Here is a 13,490-nt window from a genome sequence, read left to right as displayed (position 1 = left end):
ATTTTTACTTCATCCCATTTTACTGTCACTTAGTCATTGTATCTATACTAGCCAATTGCCTGTCAAGAATGACGGGGGGGCGGGGGAGGGGAAGCAGGCGGGTACGGAGCCCTGTGTCCCCTCATCTGGGCCTGCTCCCCCTTTTTCTCCTGCTGCTTGGGGTCTGGGCCCGCTCCCCCCCCCACTGCCGGTCTGCTGGTCTTGGCTCCCCCACCCTCTGTCCGGTCCTCGGCGCGGCTTCGGAATCATGGTGGCGTGCTCCTGCACTTGGACCGCTCTGATTGGTTATTTCCATCAGCCAGTCAGAGTGTGAATAAAGTATTACAGACAGACAGACGGACAGACTTAGGCATTTATAATATTAGAATTATAATGGCTGTTGCTGTACCACACTATATATATTGCAGTGCTGGCCTCAGCTCCCCCACCCTGCTCCCTGCAGCAGGGAGGTGGGGAGTGGGCCCAGACCCCAAGCACAGGAGATAAAGAGGGAGCGGGCCTGGGGGTGGGGAGGGGGCTTGTTCCCACCTGCCCCCCGTCCGTCGTTGTTGATGGGCAATTGGCTAGTTGCTGTACCACTATATATATCTAGATATAGATATATATAGATATAGATATGTATATATATGTATATGTGTATAGATATAGATATGTATATGTGTGTGTGTGTGTGTGTGTATATACATATATATATGTATGTGTGTATATGTATGTATGTATGTATATATTGTGGTACAGCCATGGTTGTTTTTAACAATTACTTGTAAGTCACTCTCCAGTTTTTAATAATTTGTGTTCCACTTCTCTGAACTTCCTACAATTTGTTTATGTCTTTCCAGCAGTGAGGTCTCTTAACTCAATGCAGTATTTCAGGTTAGGTTGCAGCAACTGGATTGAGAACAGACTTAGGTTATTCTGTTCTATAACACCAATGCTTCTGAATGAGCAGCAGCAAATTTTAGTGGAATTTTGTGTTATGGCCCTGTTCTAAGCACTTATGTCTAATTTGTCTTATTGTCCCTATGTCTCCTTCAACATTACTACTTCCCATGTTTCTGTCTTTTGGATTATTTCCCAGCTGCATTTTCTTGCATATTTCCAAACTGAACCTTATTGTCTTATTTTCTTTGTTTCTAATTTTGCCAGATCTTTTCATATTATTTCTCTATCCACAGTAGGATTTTACTGCTCCTTCCAGTTTCTCCATACTTCCAAACTGCTAATGAATCTATTTAAGACTGGAATAAAAATTAGTCCCCCTGGGTACCACACAGGACAGCTTCCTACAGCCTACTAAAGTATCAGTGACCAAACTCAATTTTTCTAAAATTTACTATCCCTGATAAGTCATCATTGCATTACTACAGAGGTTCTCATTTACAGCCCTGGTATGCAGTAGATGTATCTTGCCAAAACTCAATAGTAAGGAGGAATTTAGATTTAGTGATTTTTGGTCTGTGAATGAGAGGAACTGTGTGGGAAATAAACTGAGCATGGGAGTGCATCAGTGAATGGATAAATAACATTTTATTTCCTGTCTGAGTGCAGATCAGATTACATTTTGATGCATCTATGCCTGACCCCTTAAAACTCTGTATTGAAGAGTGTGTAGCTCAGCACATTCAGTGACAGCTGGGGCACCAACCTCTATGGTCATCAAGGGAGTAGCCAACTAGGGGAGGGTGAGCAGGGCATGGCTCCAGCTGCCAGGTGCAATGCTGGCTACAAGGTGGGTGAGGAGGGCAGAGCAGCAGCCACAGGGTTGGCACCAGCCAGAGGTTTTTTTTCAGTGGCAGTTGTTGCTGGTGGGGGAAGTGTCAGCTAACTCTGTTGCCTTTTTTGGCTATTAAAGTACTGCTCTACATACATTTCAGCAGCAGCTTGCCCTGTTATGCCTCTATTAGCTGCTGCTACACTCCAGTGCATCACTCAGTGCACATAACTGCCCACTTGCACCTTTACATAGAGGTATCCTGGCAGCAGAATGAATGATGTGCTGTGTTGGAAAGAAGCTAAATATGAGGGGTAAGGGAATTGCCAATAGATCCTATTTAGGCCTTTTGACATGGGGATGGGGTCTACCCACAGTCAAAAACTGTCAGAGGGAAATCACCAGAACGTGTTTATACCCGTCACCCTACCATATACCTGCATGGCTTCTTGTGGCTCTGTGCTGTTAATACTAGATGCGTCCACTGGTCTTGTTCTGCTAGCAGAAAGAAGGGCTTCTGCCACTTCCATGTAGCTCTGAGAGAGGACTCACTCTTTATGTGAGCCAACAGCATTCAAATTCTTGTAGTATAGAACAGGCGTTTTCTGCAAAGAAACAGTGGATTTTTAGACTTCCATGCCCTGATTCTATTTATAGCCATTTAAGCTTGGGCAAAATGGGGATAAATAGAATCATAGAAAAGTAGGGCCAAAAGGAGCCTCAGGATATCATCCAGTCCAGTCCCCTCCTCAAGGCGGGGTTGTCCCTGACTAAACCATCCCAGTAGGATGTCTGTCTAGCCAGCTTTTGAATACTGCCAAGGATGGAGATCCCATAGCCTGTACCAGTGCTCAACTACCGTCATAGTAAGAGAGTTCTTCCTAAAGAGTATTATAATGTGTATCCTTTTAACATCCCATTCATAAAGGGATCAGTAACTGCACAAGGGGCCTTTCTGTGCTGCCAGAAGTGTTAACACAGAAACAGGAGAGATGCAGTTTTCATGGTCTGCAAGGGACAGTAGAGCCCCTGACGGCCCGAGGAATCCATGAGGGCTACTCTTTAAGTTGTTTCCTTGCTTCAGTGCACAGTTCCAGGGGTGTAAGGTCTGATCTAGCCACCTGCTCATGATTTGCACGCTCCTTTTTTCCAGTCTGCCTTTATCCTTGGCCCGAACTGATACCTTCTCCCCTAGTGATGCATTCTCAAGTGCACCTTTTACCCAAGACTGCATTTGGCAGCAAAAGCTTTATATATGGGTGACGGCAGCTCTGAACCTAAGCATGGATGTCCCCTATGTGAGCATTTTCCCCAGAGTGAGTTTAAACCAGCCTGTCTGGTATAAAAAGAGCTGGAATGCCAGGATAAATACGTTCTTCTTTTCTGTTTTTCTTTTAAAAAAAAATTACTTCATTTGTGTGCATTTAGTCTTTTATAATGTAACTGTTCTAATTTAGGTCCTTTTGATAACTAATAGTCACTTCCCTCTCAAAAACCCCCCCACACACAACAAAAATGATTTCCATATAATGTCTTTAATTGTTTCTGCATGTTAGTTTTGGCTGTATGCCAATTTTGAAATCATTACGCTGTTTCAGAGTGTAAATAAGTGGGTCTGGGCTAATAAGTTGTATGAAACACAGTTCCACACTTCATTATAATCCACTTACTAAAGTGAAAAAACCTTTTAGTACAGAAAGTGCATCTGCTTTTAATTTTCATTTTGATCTTTATGTATTTTCAGACAGAAGTGTACCTTTTTTGAGGAAGCTTTTTATATAGCCATGTCTACCAAATTCAGAGTTACTTCAGAAACAGCAAAACTAAGATACTTGCAATGTGTCAGAACAAAATTGCAGAATATGATTGCCCTTTCACATGCAAAATTACAAATCTGGGTTAACTTGATTACACTGATGTAAGTGTAAGGAGAATCAGACCGTTAACCTTAATTTGTGGAAGGCACACAGCTTAATTTGTGGCATGCTTGCCAAAAGGTTGGCCCCCACTGTCATAAGACACTACCCAGGTTAGAGTAGGAAGAGTCTTATCAGTGAAGTAAATGGCCTACTGAGGACACCAAGCACTTAGCCTAGTAGAGAATATCTGTGGACTGTGCTCCTGAATACCCTCTGTTTTTACTCAGTTATCTGAGTTTCTTAGATAATACAGATAGTAGGCTATGCTGTTGGTATCATTAACAAATCTGATTTGTATAAAAAGGGGATGATGATTAAGGCCTTATTTCATAAGCATGCAATTTTTGTATGTAGATGTGTGCACAGTTTCCCCCTTATTCATAAAAAAAGAAATGTATAGAAAGTTGTGTTCACTCATGGGCCTGTTTGAGACCCAATTCAACAATATTAAACTCTGAGTGCCACTCCAATCCCCTTCCCCTGCCTGATCTACCACTTTGCTCTTTGCTTCCTGCCCTGTGCTCCCTGTCTAGTCCGCTGCTTTGTTTTATGCTTCCTGCCCTATCTGTTGCTGTGCTCCCTGATCTGCCATGTGCTACATACATAGGCTGCCTGTGTCCCTTGTAGCGAGCATAGACCCCTGATCTATGGGATCAGTCTGTGATGGTGTCACACCTAACCTGTATCAGACTTTAATAAAGGAATTGGTGTGCTTTATTAGAAGTGGACAAAAGGATTTTTATATCAGTCATACTTATTTATTTCCATGCGATTGTGTGGCTGGCATTTCTCAGCCCCACCATGTTGACACCCAGGGTGGTTGCCCCAGGTAACCCACCTTCTTTATACTACTGGCATAGCTCCTCTTCAGCCCTGGAGCAAATGCTGGATATAAACTATGGTGTTTTAATTGTAATTGATCTTTAACTGAACAATATAGACTTTGAAATAATCATTATTACAATGATCTCTGGGAATAAATTGGAAAAGAACTTTTATGCTATGGTGATGCTATAAGAGTGCTTTAAGATGGCACGTTTAAGTCCCCAGTGCGTGTTTGTGTTATGTATTATTTTATTGTCTTTTGGGCTAAAATTTGCCATCCTTGTTTTTATATAAACATGGAAGTTTTGTGTGTAGGGGAAGCCTGGTAAAATCCCATTTTAGTCTGAAGTCAAGTAGAAGGCACCTTGTAGACTATACCTTGTAGACTAACCGAAGACTGTGCACACAATCTTTCGTGAGCTAAAGCTCACTTCATCAGGCAATGTGTATTGTAGTATCTAATGAAGTTAGATTGAGCTTTTGAAAACTTGTGCTATATAGATAGATCTACTTTAGTCTATAAGGTGCAAATCTTCCCTGCCCTCTACTCAAAATCCCATTTTGCCAGGTGGATTATACCAGCATGAAAATATGATTTGAATACCATTAAACACATTTATTTTTACTCAACACCAATTCAATTTTAACGCTTATTTAGCACAAATTAGGGCTGAGTCCTATAGTATCTTTGGTAACTGAGTAAAGTTACTTATACATGTGGCCCTTGTAGCTGAATGAGGACGAATTACTTTAACTTGATGAAGGAAATCTATTTTGGGATGATGACTTAATAGGTATTTGAAAACTGCATAGTGGATATGTTCAGTAAAATGCTTTCACTGAATTTTTCATCACTCCAAACTTGAGGTCATTTCATTGTGCAATTCATTATGTTTTTCTTTTTAATTTTTATTTCTGTGGGAGAATAAAACAGAATTCTATGCCAAAAGATATATTAATGCAATGTTACATGGGAATGTAAATGCACAAAATACAGGCCTTCAAGTATGCTGTTGTTACTGAAACTGTAACTTGACCACATTGCATGCATTCTACTTCCAGCTGTAGATTTCAATAATCATTCAGCATTCAATAAGATAAGAAAGAATTTGGACTTTGCTAGTACTTGGATAGTGCTAGTCCACCAGGGAAAATTCAAATGGTTCAGAAAGAAGTGGTGAAGACTGAGAAGTTAGCACACTTCTCTTTGGGTCAGGGCTGCTGCCAGAAGTGCCACAATTTAAACAAATTATGAAATAAAGGTGAACAAGAAAAAATTCTGCAGCATGTTTCATAAGAATCAAGCCAAAGGTTTAAGTAATAGAGACAAAGGGGGATCAGAGATTAATACAATTCTGTGTCCTTTTCCTGGCTTCAAAAGCAATGCTTCCTCAAACCCTCCCCTTTTCTCGATGTAGACTGGTGAAATTGCCTTCTCCTGGGTTTTTCCCTACTTCAGCCACTCATGGAAGTGCTAATTTAAGCATTATGGCCAGACTCTGACGTGAGTAGTTACATGCTTAGATAGGTCACATCCTCAACAGGTGAGTAGAGATATACTGATTTAGATCAGCTGAGATTCTTGTCCTGTATGTCTGTTGAAAGTTTTTCTTAATTTAGCCTCATAAAATCAAGCAAACAAACACCCAGGGAAATAGCTTGCCTAACTGATGAACAGTGGTTGCCGTGTTTCTCTAAGAAGCCATGTTTCATTTCGGAGATTGTTGAATGATGACTATAGTCAGGAGTCTGTGCACTCCTATGCACACTTGACCTAAATTCAGTCTTAAGAGGTCTGAACTCTGCAGCCTTCCAGTGCAGTGAACTGAAAATTCTTCAAAGCTTCAGATTTATATTTTAAATCTGCTTGAACTATTTAATTTGATACTGTATTTGATTTCACATGCTTTTAATTTTACATATGCCATTGGTTTTTCAATTGAGAATGTAGTATATTTTCTGATTTTTCCCATAATACATATCTAAGCATGTCATCCAGCTAAGTCATAAAAGACCATTTCTTATATTCCATAAATGACATTCCTGATATTTTGAACATTGAAAATATGGTCAAAAAGCGACAGGAAAGCATGAGCATATTTAAAAAAAATAGTACCTCTTTGCAGGTCATTCTTAATATGCGGGGTGACTACAGTTACTTTAGTATTCAACACTTCTGTTTTCTGAATCTCCAAAGATATTTTTAGATGTTTCTGGGTATCATTAATGCTTTGCCTGAAACATGTAACAAAAACTGTCTTTCATGCTGTGCAGGGTCCCAGATGAAAAGATTTGCCAGAATATTTACAGACAGCATTTTAAATTATTGCTGCCATTGTAAATTTAGTATACTCCCTCTTCGAGCTCTATTAAACTGTGCATGAAAAACAAAAAGAAAAATATACTTTGAAAAATACCTTTCAGTACACATGGAGGAATACTAATAATCTGCTGTGTGCGCTAAATATACCACCATAGCAGACTTTAGCTTTAAAATGTGTTTCCAAAAAAAAGGGGAAGAGTAAAGACATAAACAAGATTTAGAAGGGACATTTACATTGAGGCAGGCACCCAGGTAAAGTTTGCTCATGCAAAAAGCAATGCACTTTTCCTATCATTTTGTGTAAAGATTTCATAAGCCTTATTTGGAGGAAATAGCTAAGATTTATGATTCATTAAATCCTAAATTCTAATCTTGAATGGGTTGCTGAGTTACTGTGTGACCTTGGGTAAGATACTCACTTCTCTACCTCAGTTTGCCCATTTGTACAGTGGAAATAAAAACTTCCTTTTCTTATATGTTTTATAGGATTATTGTGAGGATTAACTAATATTGCCTGAAAATTTGACTTGCCTAATATATCAATTACAGGATTATGCAGGACAAGTATATGGTTTAGAGCTTTGTAGGAGACGATATTTATGTATTGATGCTGCACATACTTACACATCTGCATAGTTTAATACAAGTAAATATTTTCAATAAAGTACCAACTTAGGTAAATATACATGTAAGAAAATTTGCAGAATTAGTATGGAAGTAGCACTTCAGATTATACAAGTCCATTTTTCAATATACATTGTAAAAGAGCTCATCAAAGTGCTTTAACATTTTCTAGGACTGTGGGTCAGATTTCTAATTTCTTGTTTAATTTGTTTGTTGCATTAATACTTCTAAATATAGAGCAAGGTCAATGCAACATGGTCAATGGAATGCAAATGTTTAAGTACAGTTTATGATTTATATAGGCAGAGGTTTTTACTCTGTCCTCTTTAGGTTATAATGCTTGTACTAAAGCTGCTGTTCTTTCACCCTAGTCCCTACAGTGAATGTCCTTCCATTGATTAGTGTTAGATTCTCTATTAAAAGCTCCAGTTCTCTTTTTCACGTGACTCTGATTGGCCTCATCAAGAGTCTCCCAGTAGATGTTCCTTAGTTATCTACCATTCTTAGTTATCAAACCATGCAGATATGACCACTTTCTCTTATTGACCCTGTGCCACCATCGTCTTGGAATTGAAGTCCATTGTGGCAGTAAAAATACAATAGAAAAGCCTTACATTAAAGATGGAGTGTGCTGGTGAGACAAATACGCTTAGAGACCTTGTTTTATTAAACAAAATTTGAAAGCTGTACATAGGCAGGTTCCTCCATTATTATATAAGGTATGTATCTTTCAGTGGCAAAGTGTGAGGAAACAAGATACATATCATATGCTTGAATGGGAAGGCAGATATTTAAATCACTTTTATAGTTTAATACCAACTAAAATGCAAGGTATCTATAATACTCGTTACAGGGTTTTAAATTAAATAAAGAAAAACCCGTATAAAAGAAAATTATGTTTTATATCCATAGAACATATTTATTAGAAAAATGGGTAATTCATTATACTAAGAAGAACTAAGGGTGCAGACAGAAGCGCAGCTCCCAGCTGTAATTCAGAACATTTTCTGCTAAGTGCTCTGAGTTGCAACGTTACCCCAGACCAAACAGAGGTTCACTGTTGACTGCAGAGGCAAGGGGAATCTAGCTCTGGGCTGGGAGCCTCCAGCCAGGTTCCCACAGCAACAGCCATGGCTCTCTGGCAGGGCTCTCAGTTTTGAGAATGGAATGGGGGAAAGGCAGTAGAAGGAGCTAATTCTTCGGGCTCCCCCAGCTGATGCTGAAGGTGGGGGAGTGAATTGTAGTCCCCCCCACCTCTATTAATTGAATCTGCTCCAACGCACTATAATTACAGTGCATCAGAGCAGCCTCCCAGAGCCTCTGCAGGAACCCATAATGAGCATCACAACAGAACTTCCATGTTTCTTTCCTAGACTCTTAGGCTAAATGCAGACAGTCGAAAAGCCTGAAACTGAATTGATTCAATCTTCACGTGTTAGTCTAAGCTGCATAGATCAGGGGCGGGCAATTATTTCGGGCGGAGGGCCACTTACTGAGTTTTGGCAAGCCATCGAGGGCTGCATGACAGGCAGCCAGGGGCAGATAAATATTAATTTTCTAAAATTTTTAGGGGTCCTGAGGGCCAGATAGAATGGCCTAGTGGGCCGCATCTAGCCCACAGGCCGCATTTTTCCCACCCCTGGCATAGATTGAACCTATAAGTGAGTGAACAGACATTCACTTTTGATTCTGGAAATGCAGGGACTCAGTACTCAGTCTAGAAGATCCCATTAAGCATCTCTGATGCTTAGTTTCAGTTTTCAAACTGGATTTGTGTCTCCGGAGATAACATCCTTGTTAACAGCAGTATATGGAGATGAGATATTACACACCCATCAGCCCTATTGTCTTTCTGCAAGTTTGTGTACACGAAGTCAAACCCTTACCTTTCTCTAAAAGTGCAAAGTTTCAAGAATTTAAATGAATATAGGATATCAAACAACAAGAATGTACTTTATGTAGAAAACAATGATTAAATCAAGACCCGTGACCTGATTTAAATTATGATTTAACAAAGTACATGATACATTTTTGTTAAAATAAAGAAATTACAGTAATACGATACATAGCAATGGTAGGTTCAAAGTATATTGAAGGTTTAGAAAATATTAAAGTCCTGTAGAAACATGTAGACGAAACCCTGAAAAGTGAAGAATTGATGCATGCATGCTTGACAAGGATCTTTATAGGGCATACCTATACTGCAGTCCAAAGGTCTGACTGCAGTGAAGTTTGACTGCAGTATAGTGAGCAGTGTAGCTGCAAGAACAGATAACTCAGCACAAGCTAGTCACATGAATACTTATATTCATATGATTAGCTGAGTTTTGCAGCCAGTGCTGGGCCTATGTGACTTTAATTAGTGCCTGTGCTACCTAGTTTGAAAGTCTTGGATAGGTGCATGAGCTGCAGTCACACCTCTGACTGCAGTGTAGATACCCTATGAAGTAACAGAAACAACACTTCTGGATGGAGAAGATATTCAGAAAAAGAAATATTCTGAAAGAGGAGGGAGAAAGAAAAGAGACGAAACTAAGAGGAGAGAGAAATCATAAGTTATTGAAGGTGAAAATAATGGAAGAGGTCAAGTTATCAAAAAATGTGTTGGAAGGCGTTCTTATGGAAGAAATACGTTTTCTAAAGAAGGGAATATGCATGGTGATAAAGACTGAAGGAAAGATACATCACAATAGATAGGTAAAAGGAAGGAAGTACTAAAAGTACGAAATAAGTTAACTTCACAAAAAGTGAATTTTAGTCTATTTTTTACTTTGTTTTAAAAAGAAAACTTGCCTGCTCTTCTTTACTTTTCACACTGTATTAGGAGACACCTGTGCCCACATCTTGTCCTCTGCTGATAATATAGGTCCACCCTCATTTTGTTTTTAGATGAATGACAAAAACAGCTTCCCTCTGTACTAGCAGGCATATTAATCTGGATATGATATGGATACTCTGTTGACTGTAGCTAATTACATTATAGGGGAAACGGAGCCAAATGACGACTCCAAATTAGTTTGAATTTTGGAAAAAATCTGAATGTTTGTCACATGTCCTTAAAATGAGAGGTAATATCTACATCTGAAATCTGTATTTTTTCTCATGGCATTCATAAGTGCATTAATCTTGTACTAATAAATCTCAGCATCAAGGATCATTGTTAATTAGTGTATAGTGGTCAGACTAGACTGGTTTAAACAGAACTGAGGAAGTTAATTATCAAAAGTTTCGGGCAGCTCTGGCAATAAGTAACCAGTTATTCAGAAAGAGAATGCCTTACTGTAGATTTAGGACTGGAGTAGGGGGGATGGGGGAAATGTGTATGTAATTGAATTTGGATAGCAGAATTCAGAGGGGCTGCCCTACTCTGTTTCCCAGGTTGTTCTAACCAGTTCAAGAGCAGTAAAACAGGGTTATGTAATTGACATGTGATGTAGCCTAAAATAGTGACTGCAAACATAGGCTGCTGTTGCTGGGCAGTTGTCAACTGCTACAAAAATCCTTTAACTATACAACAAATGGACCTTTTCAAATGAAAATGCAGTTCAGATTGTTAAATAGAGTGAACAGAATGTAAGGCCTGTTTATTTTTACCCTAAAGAATAATGGCTTCTCTGAAACTGAATTTTTAAAAGAAATTGAAAATATCATACTCAGTCATTTTGATATATTTCAGAGTACCTATTATAAATCACAACACAAACATTTCTGAAATACATGAAATTTTCTCCATTCTAGAAAATATGATAGCATTTCTGTAAAATATGTAATATTTTGGTTGTTACATGTGGTAAATTATGACAGATTTTAGCAACAACTTTATATATAATAATGATTATAATGAATAGACTGTAGAAATAATATGCATTATCAATTAAGAGGGATTGTAAACAATACAGTAGTAGTATTGATATCACAAAATCGATGGAGTTTTCAGAGGTGTCCCCTATATATCACATAACTTGATGAGCACAAAGGAGAGTAAGAAGGGCAGATTACATGGATTCATGCTGTAGGAGGGAAACTCCTTCATTAGGGTTATGCCAAAAAGAGGAGAAAATCCTGATTGAGGTAAAAGTCTGTTTGCTTTATCCAATAGTTTATAAAGAAGAGGCTTCCCCTTTTCCTAAAATTCACTGATTTTTCTGAAACACATTCCCATTAGATTAGGTAAAGAATACTGTAACCACTTTCAAAATTACTATAGGAACGAAAATCTGTGCTTAAAGAAGAGGTTAAATCAGTGCATGGGAAGGAGGGACGAACGGAGGAAGCTGTTTCAATCTGTTTAGGAAATACTGCTTATCTCTGAGAGTGAGGGAATCTTATTATAGAACTTCAGACATTGGGTTTAGATACTGTGGGCCTGAATCTCCTCTCTATAATTTACTAGTATAAATCAGCTGTCATTTCATTGAAGTCAGTAGAGTTAAATCAGTAAATCCAATTGACAAGAGGAATATTTGGGCCTGAAATTTCTCATAATATGAAGAATTTTCCTTTGGATGAAATTCATTCTGCTATAAAGGTCCTGTGAAAGCACCCTGCATCTTTTAAATGCTACATGTGCTCATCAGTGAGGCCTCAAGTGACACAAGGCCTTTACATAGACTCTGTGTACTGCTGAGGTTAGCTTCTTACAGCATTATTACAGCACTGTTTGGAGTTTATGATAAGGTGTATTGAGTTTGTATTTAGACAGATCTAGTGGCTCAGCATTTTTGCCCGGTGGGATGAGAGGCAGAAATCTGTAGGTTGGTCCAGAAGTTGGCATAGTGGCGCAGTTTTACATGTATTACTGGGACATGTATCTTAATTCATAATAATTTAATCCCCAGTTATCCTTTTGAACAGTTATTTTTTACTGTTTATGAAAAGCTAAGTCAACACAGTGCATTTTACAGTTTGTCCTGAAGACAGCAAGATGTAAGGTCACTTTTCACAATTGAAGAAATGCGTCTAAGTTTGGGGCCAGATATTACACTGACTTCTAAATATCACGTGTGTTTCAAATTTCCATGATTCCTAAAAGATGAAGCTAACATAGAGATCATGATCCCAAACAGAGAGAGAACTTGTATATCATAATAGTGGTCCTCAGCTGTTTTAAGCTCAAGGCATACCTTGTTAGACTCAAGACACATCTTCAAAAATGCCACCTCTTAGCTTTCACTCATTTTTTGGCTACAGAAAAATAACTGTTCTAAAGGACTTAGATAGACCGTACCAGTTTAGAATGTTTTTGGCATTGTGGATCCCTATTTGAAACCAGACGTGCGTGGACGTTTGGTTCCCTGAGGACAACTTGCAGTGGTGCCCCTTGTGCCGCTGCTGTTTGTCCCCAGGGAACACCTGTGCCACACATGCTCTGGTGCACAGCAAGGTGCCCCAGGTGGAGTAGGGGAGGTTGGGGCCAACACTGGGCTGGCCCTAGCAACCTTACTTGGGGTCCTGGAGACCTCTTTGGGGTACAGCCGCATTGCTTCTGCCACACGCAGCCTGGCCAGCAATGGAGTATGGCTCTGGCTGGCCAGGCTCCAGCTTTCGGCAGCACACACTGCCACTACAGCACAGAGAATAAGTGAACATGCAGTATGTGGCACCACATGCTGCACGGCCATGCTGCTCTGGACGCAGCCTCTGGGTTTATCTTCTGAATCACATGTAGGTGTTTGCAGCTAATATTGCTAATATTGCTCCCTGCTGCACCTTTAGAAAGATCTCACAGCACCCTAGGGTGCCACCCTCTGGTTGAGAATCATTATAATAGAAGATAAGGATGAAGTTTTCTTCCTAAGGTCCATTAGGTTAATTAGTGGTAGACATAACAAAAGCTTCTAGTGCTGTGGATCAGCATATGCAAAAATGGTTATTTTCAGGGAGAGGTACGCTATGGGATTGAAAATAGGTACAGTTACTAAAGAATCCTAAAGTAGTGAGGACTCCAGGACTGTAGACTGCATTTATGACCCCACGGTAGAACATCCTAAAGTGAGATTGTGGTAACTGTGCCTTTCAGTTGCATAACTAAAGGGAGGGGGAAGGCAACTGGAGTAGGACCCCCAGGTGCTGTGGTTGTGGGGAGGAT

At 39.4% G+C, this 13,490-nt stretch overlaps 1 protein-coding gene across 4 annotated transcripts in view; it reads left to right on the top strand.

Moving 5' to 3' along the window:
• NR3C2 (nuclear receptor subfamily 3 group C member 2) overlaps positions 1-13,490 on the top strand; it is a 382,693-nt gene that overhangs the window by 262,148 nt on the left and 107,055 nt on the right. The gene's annotated exons all lie outside the window — the stretch shown is intronic.

The sequence above is a fragment of the Gavialis gangeticus genome, unplaced genomic scaffold, assembly GCF_001723915.1.
Source record: "Gavialis gangeticus isolate Ggan-Ray unplaced genomic scaffold, GavGan_comp1, whole genome shotgun sequence".
Lineage (NCBI taxonomy): Eukaryota > Metazoa > Chordata > Crocodylia > Gavialidae > Gavialis > Gavialis gangeticus.
Note: the sequence above shows the minus strand (reverse complement) of the source record. Positions and strands in the feature narration are given on the sequence as shown.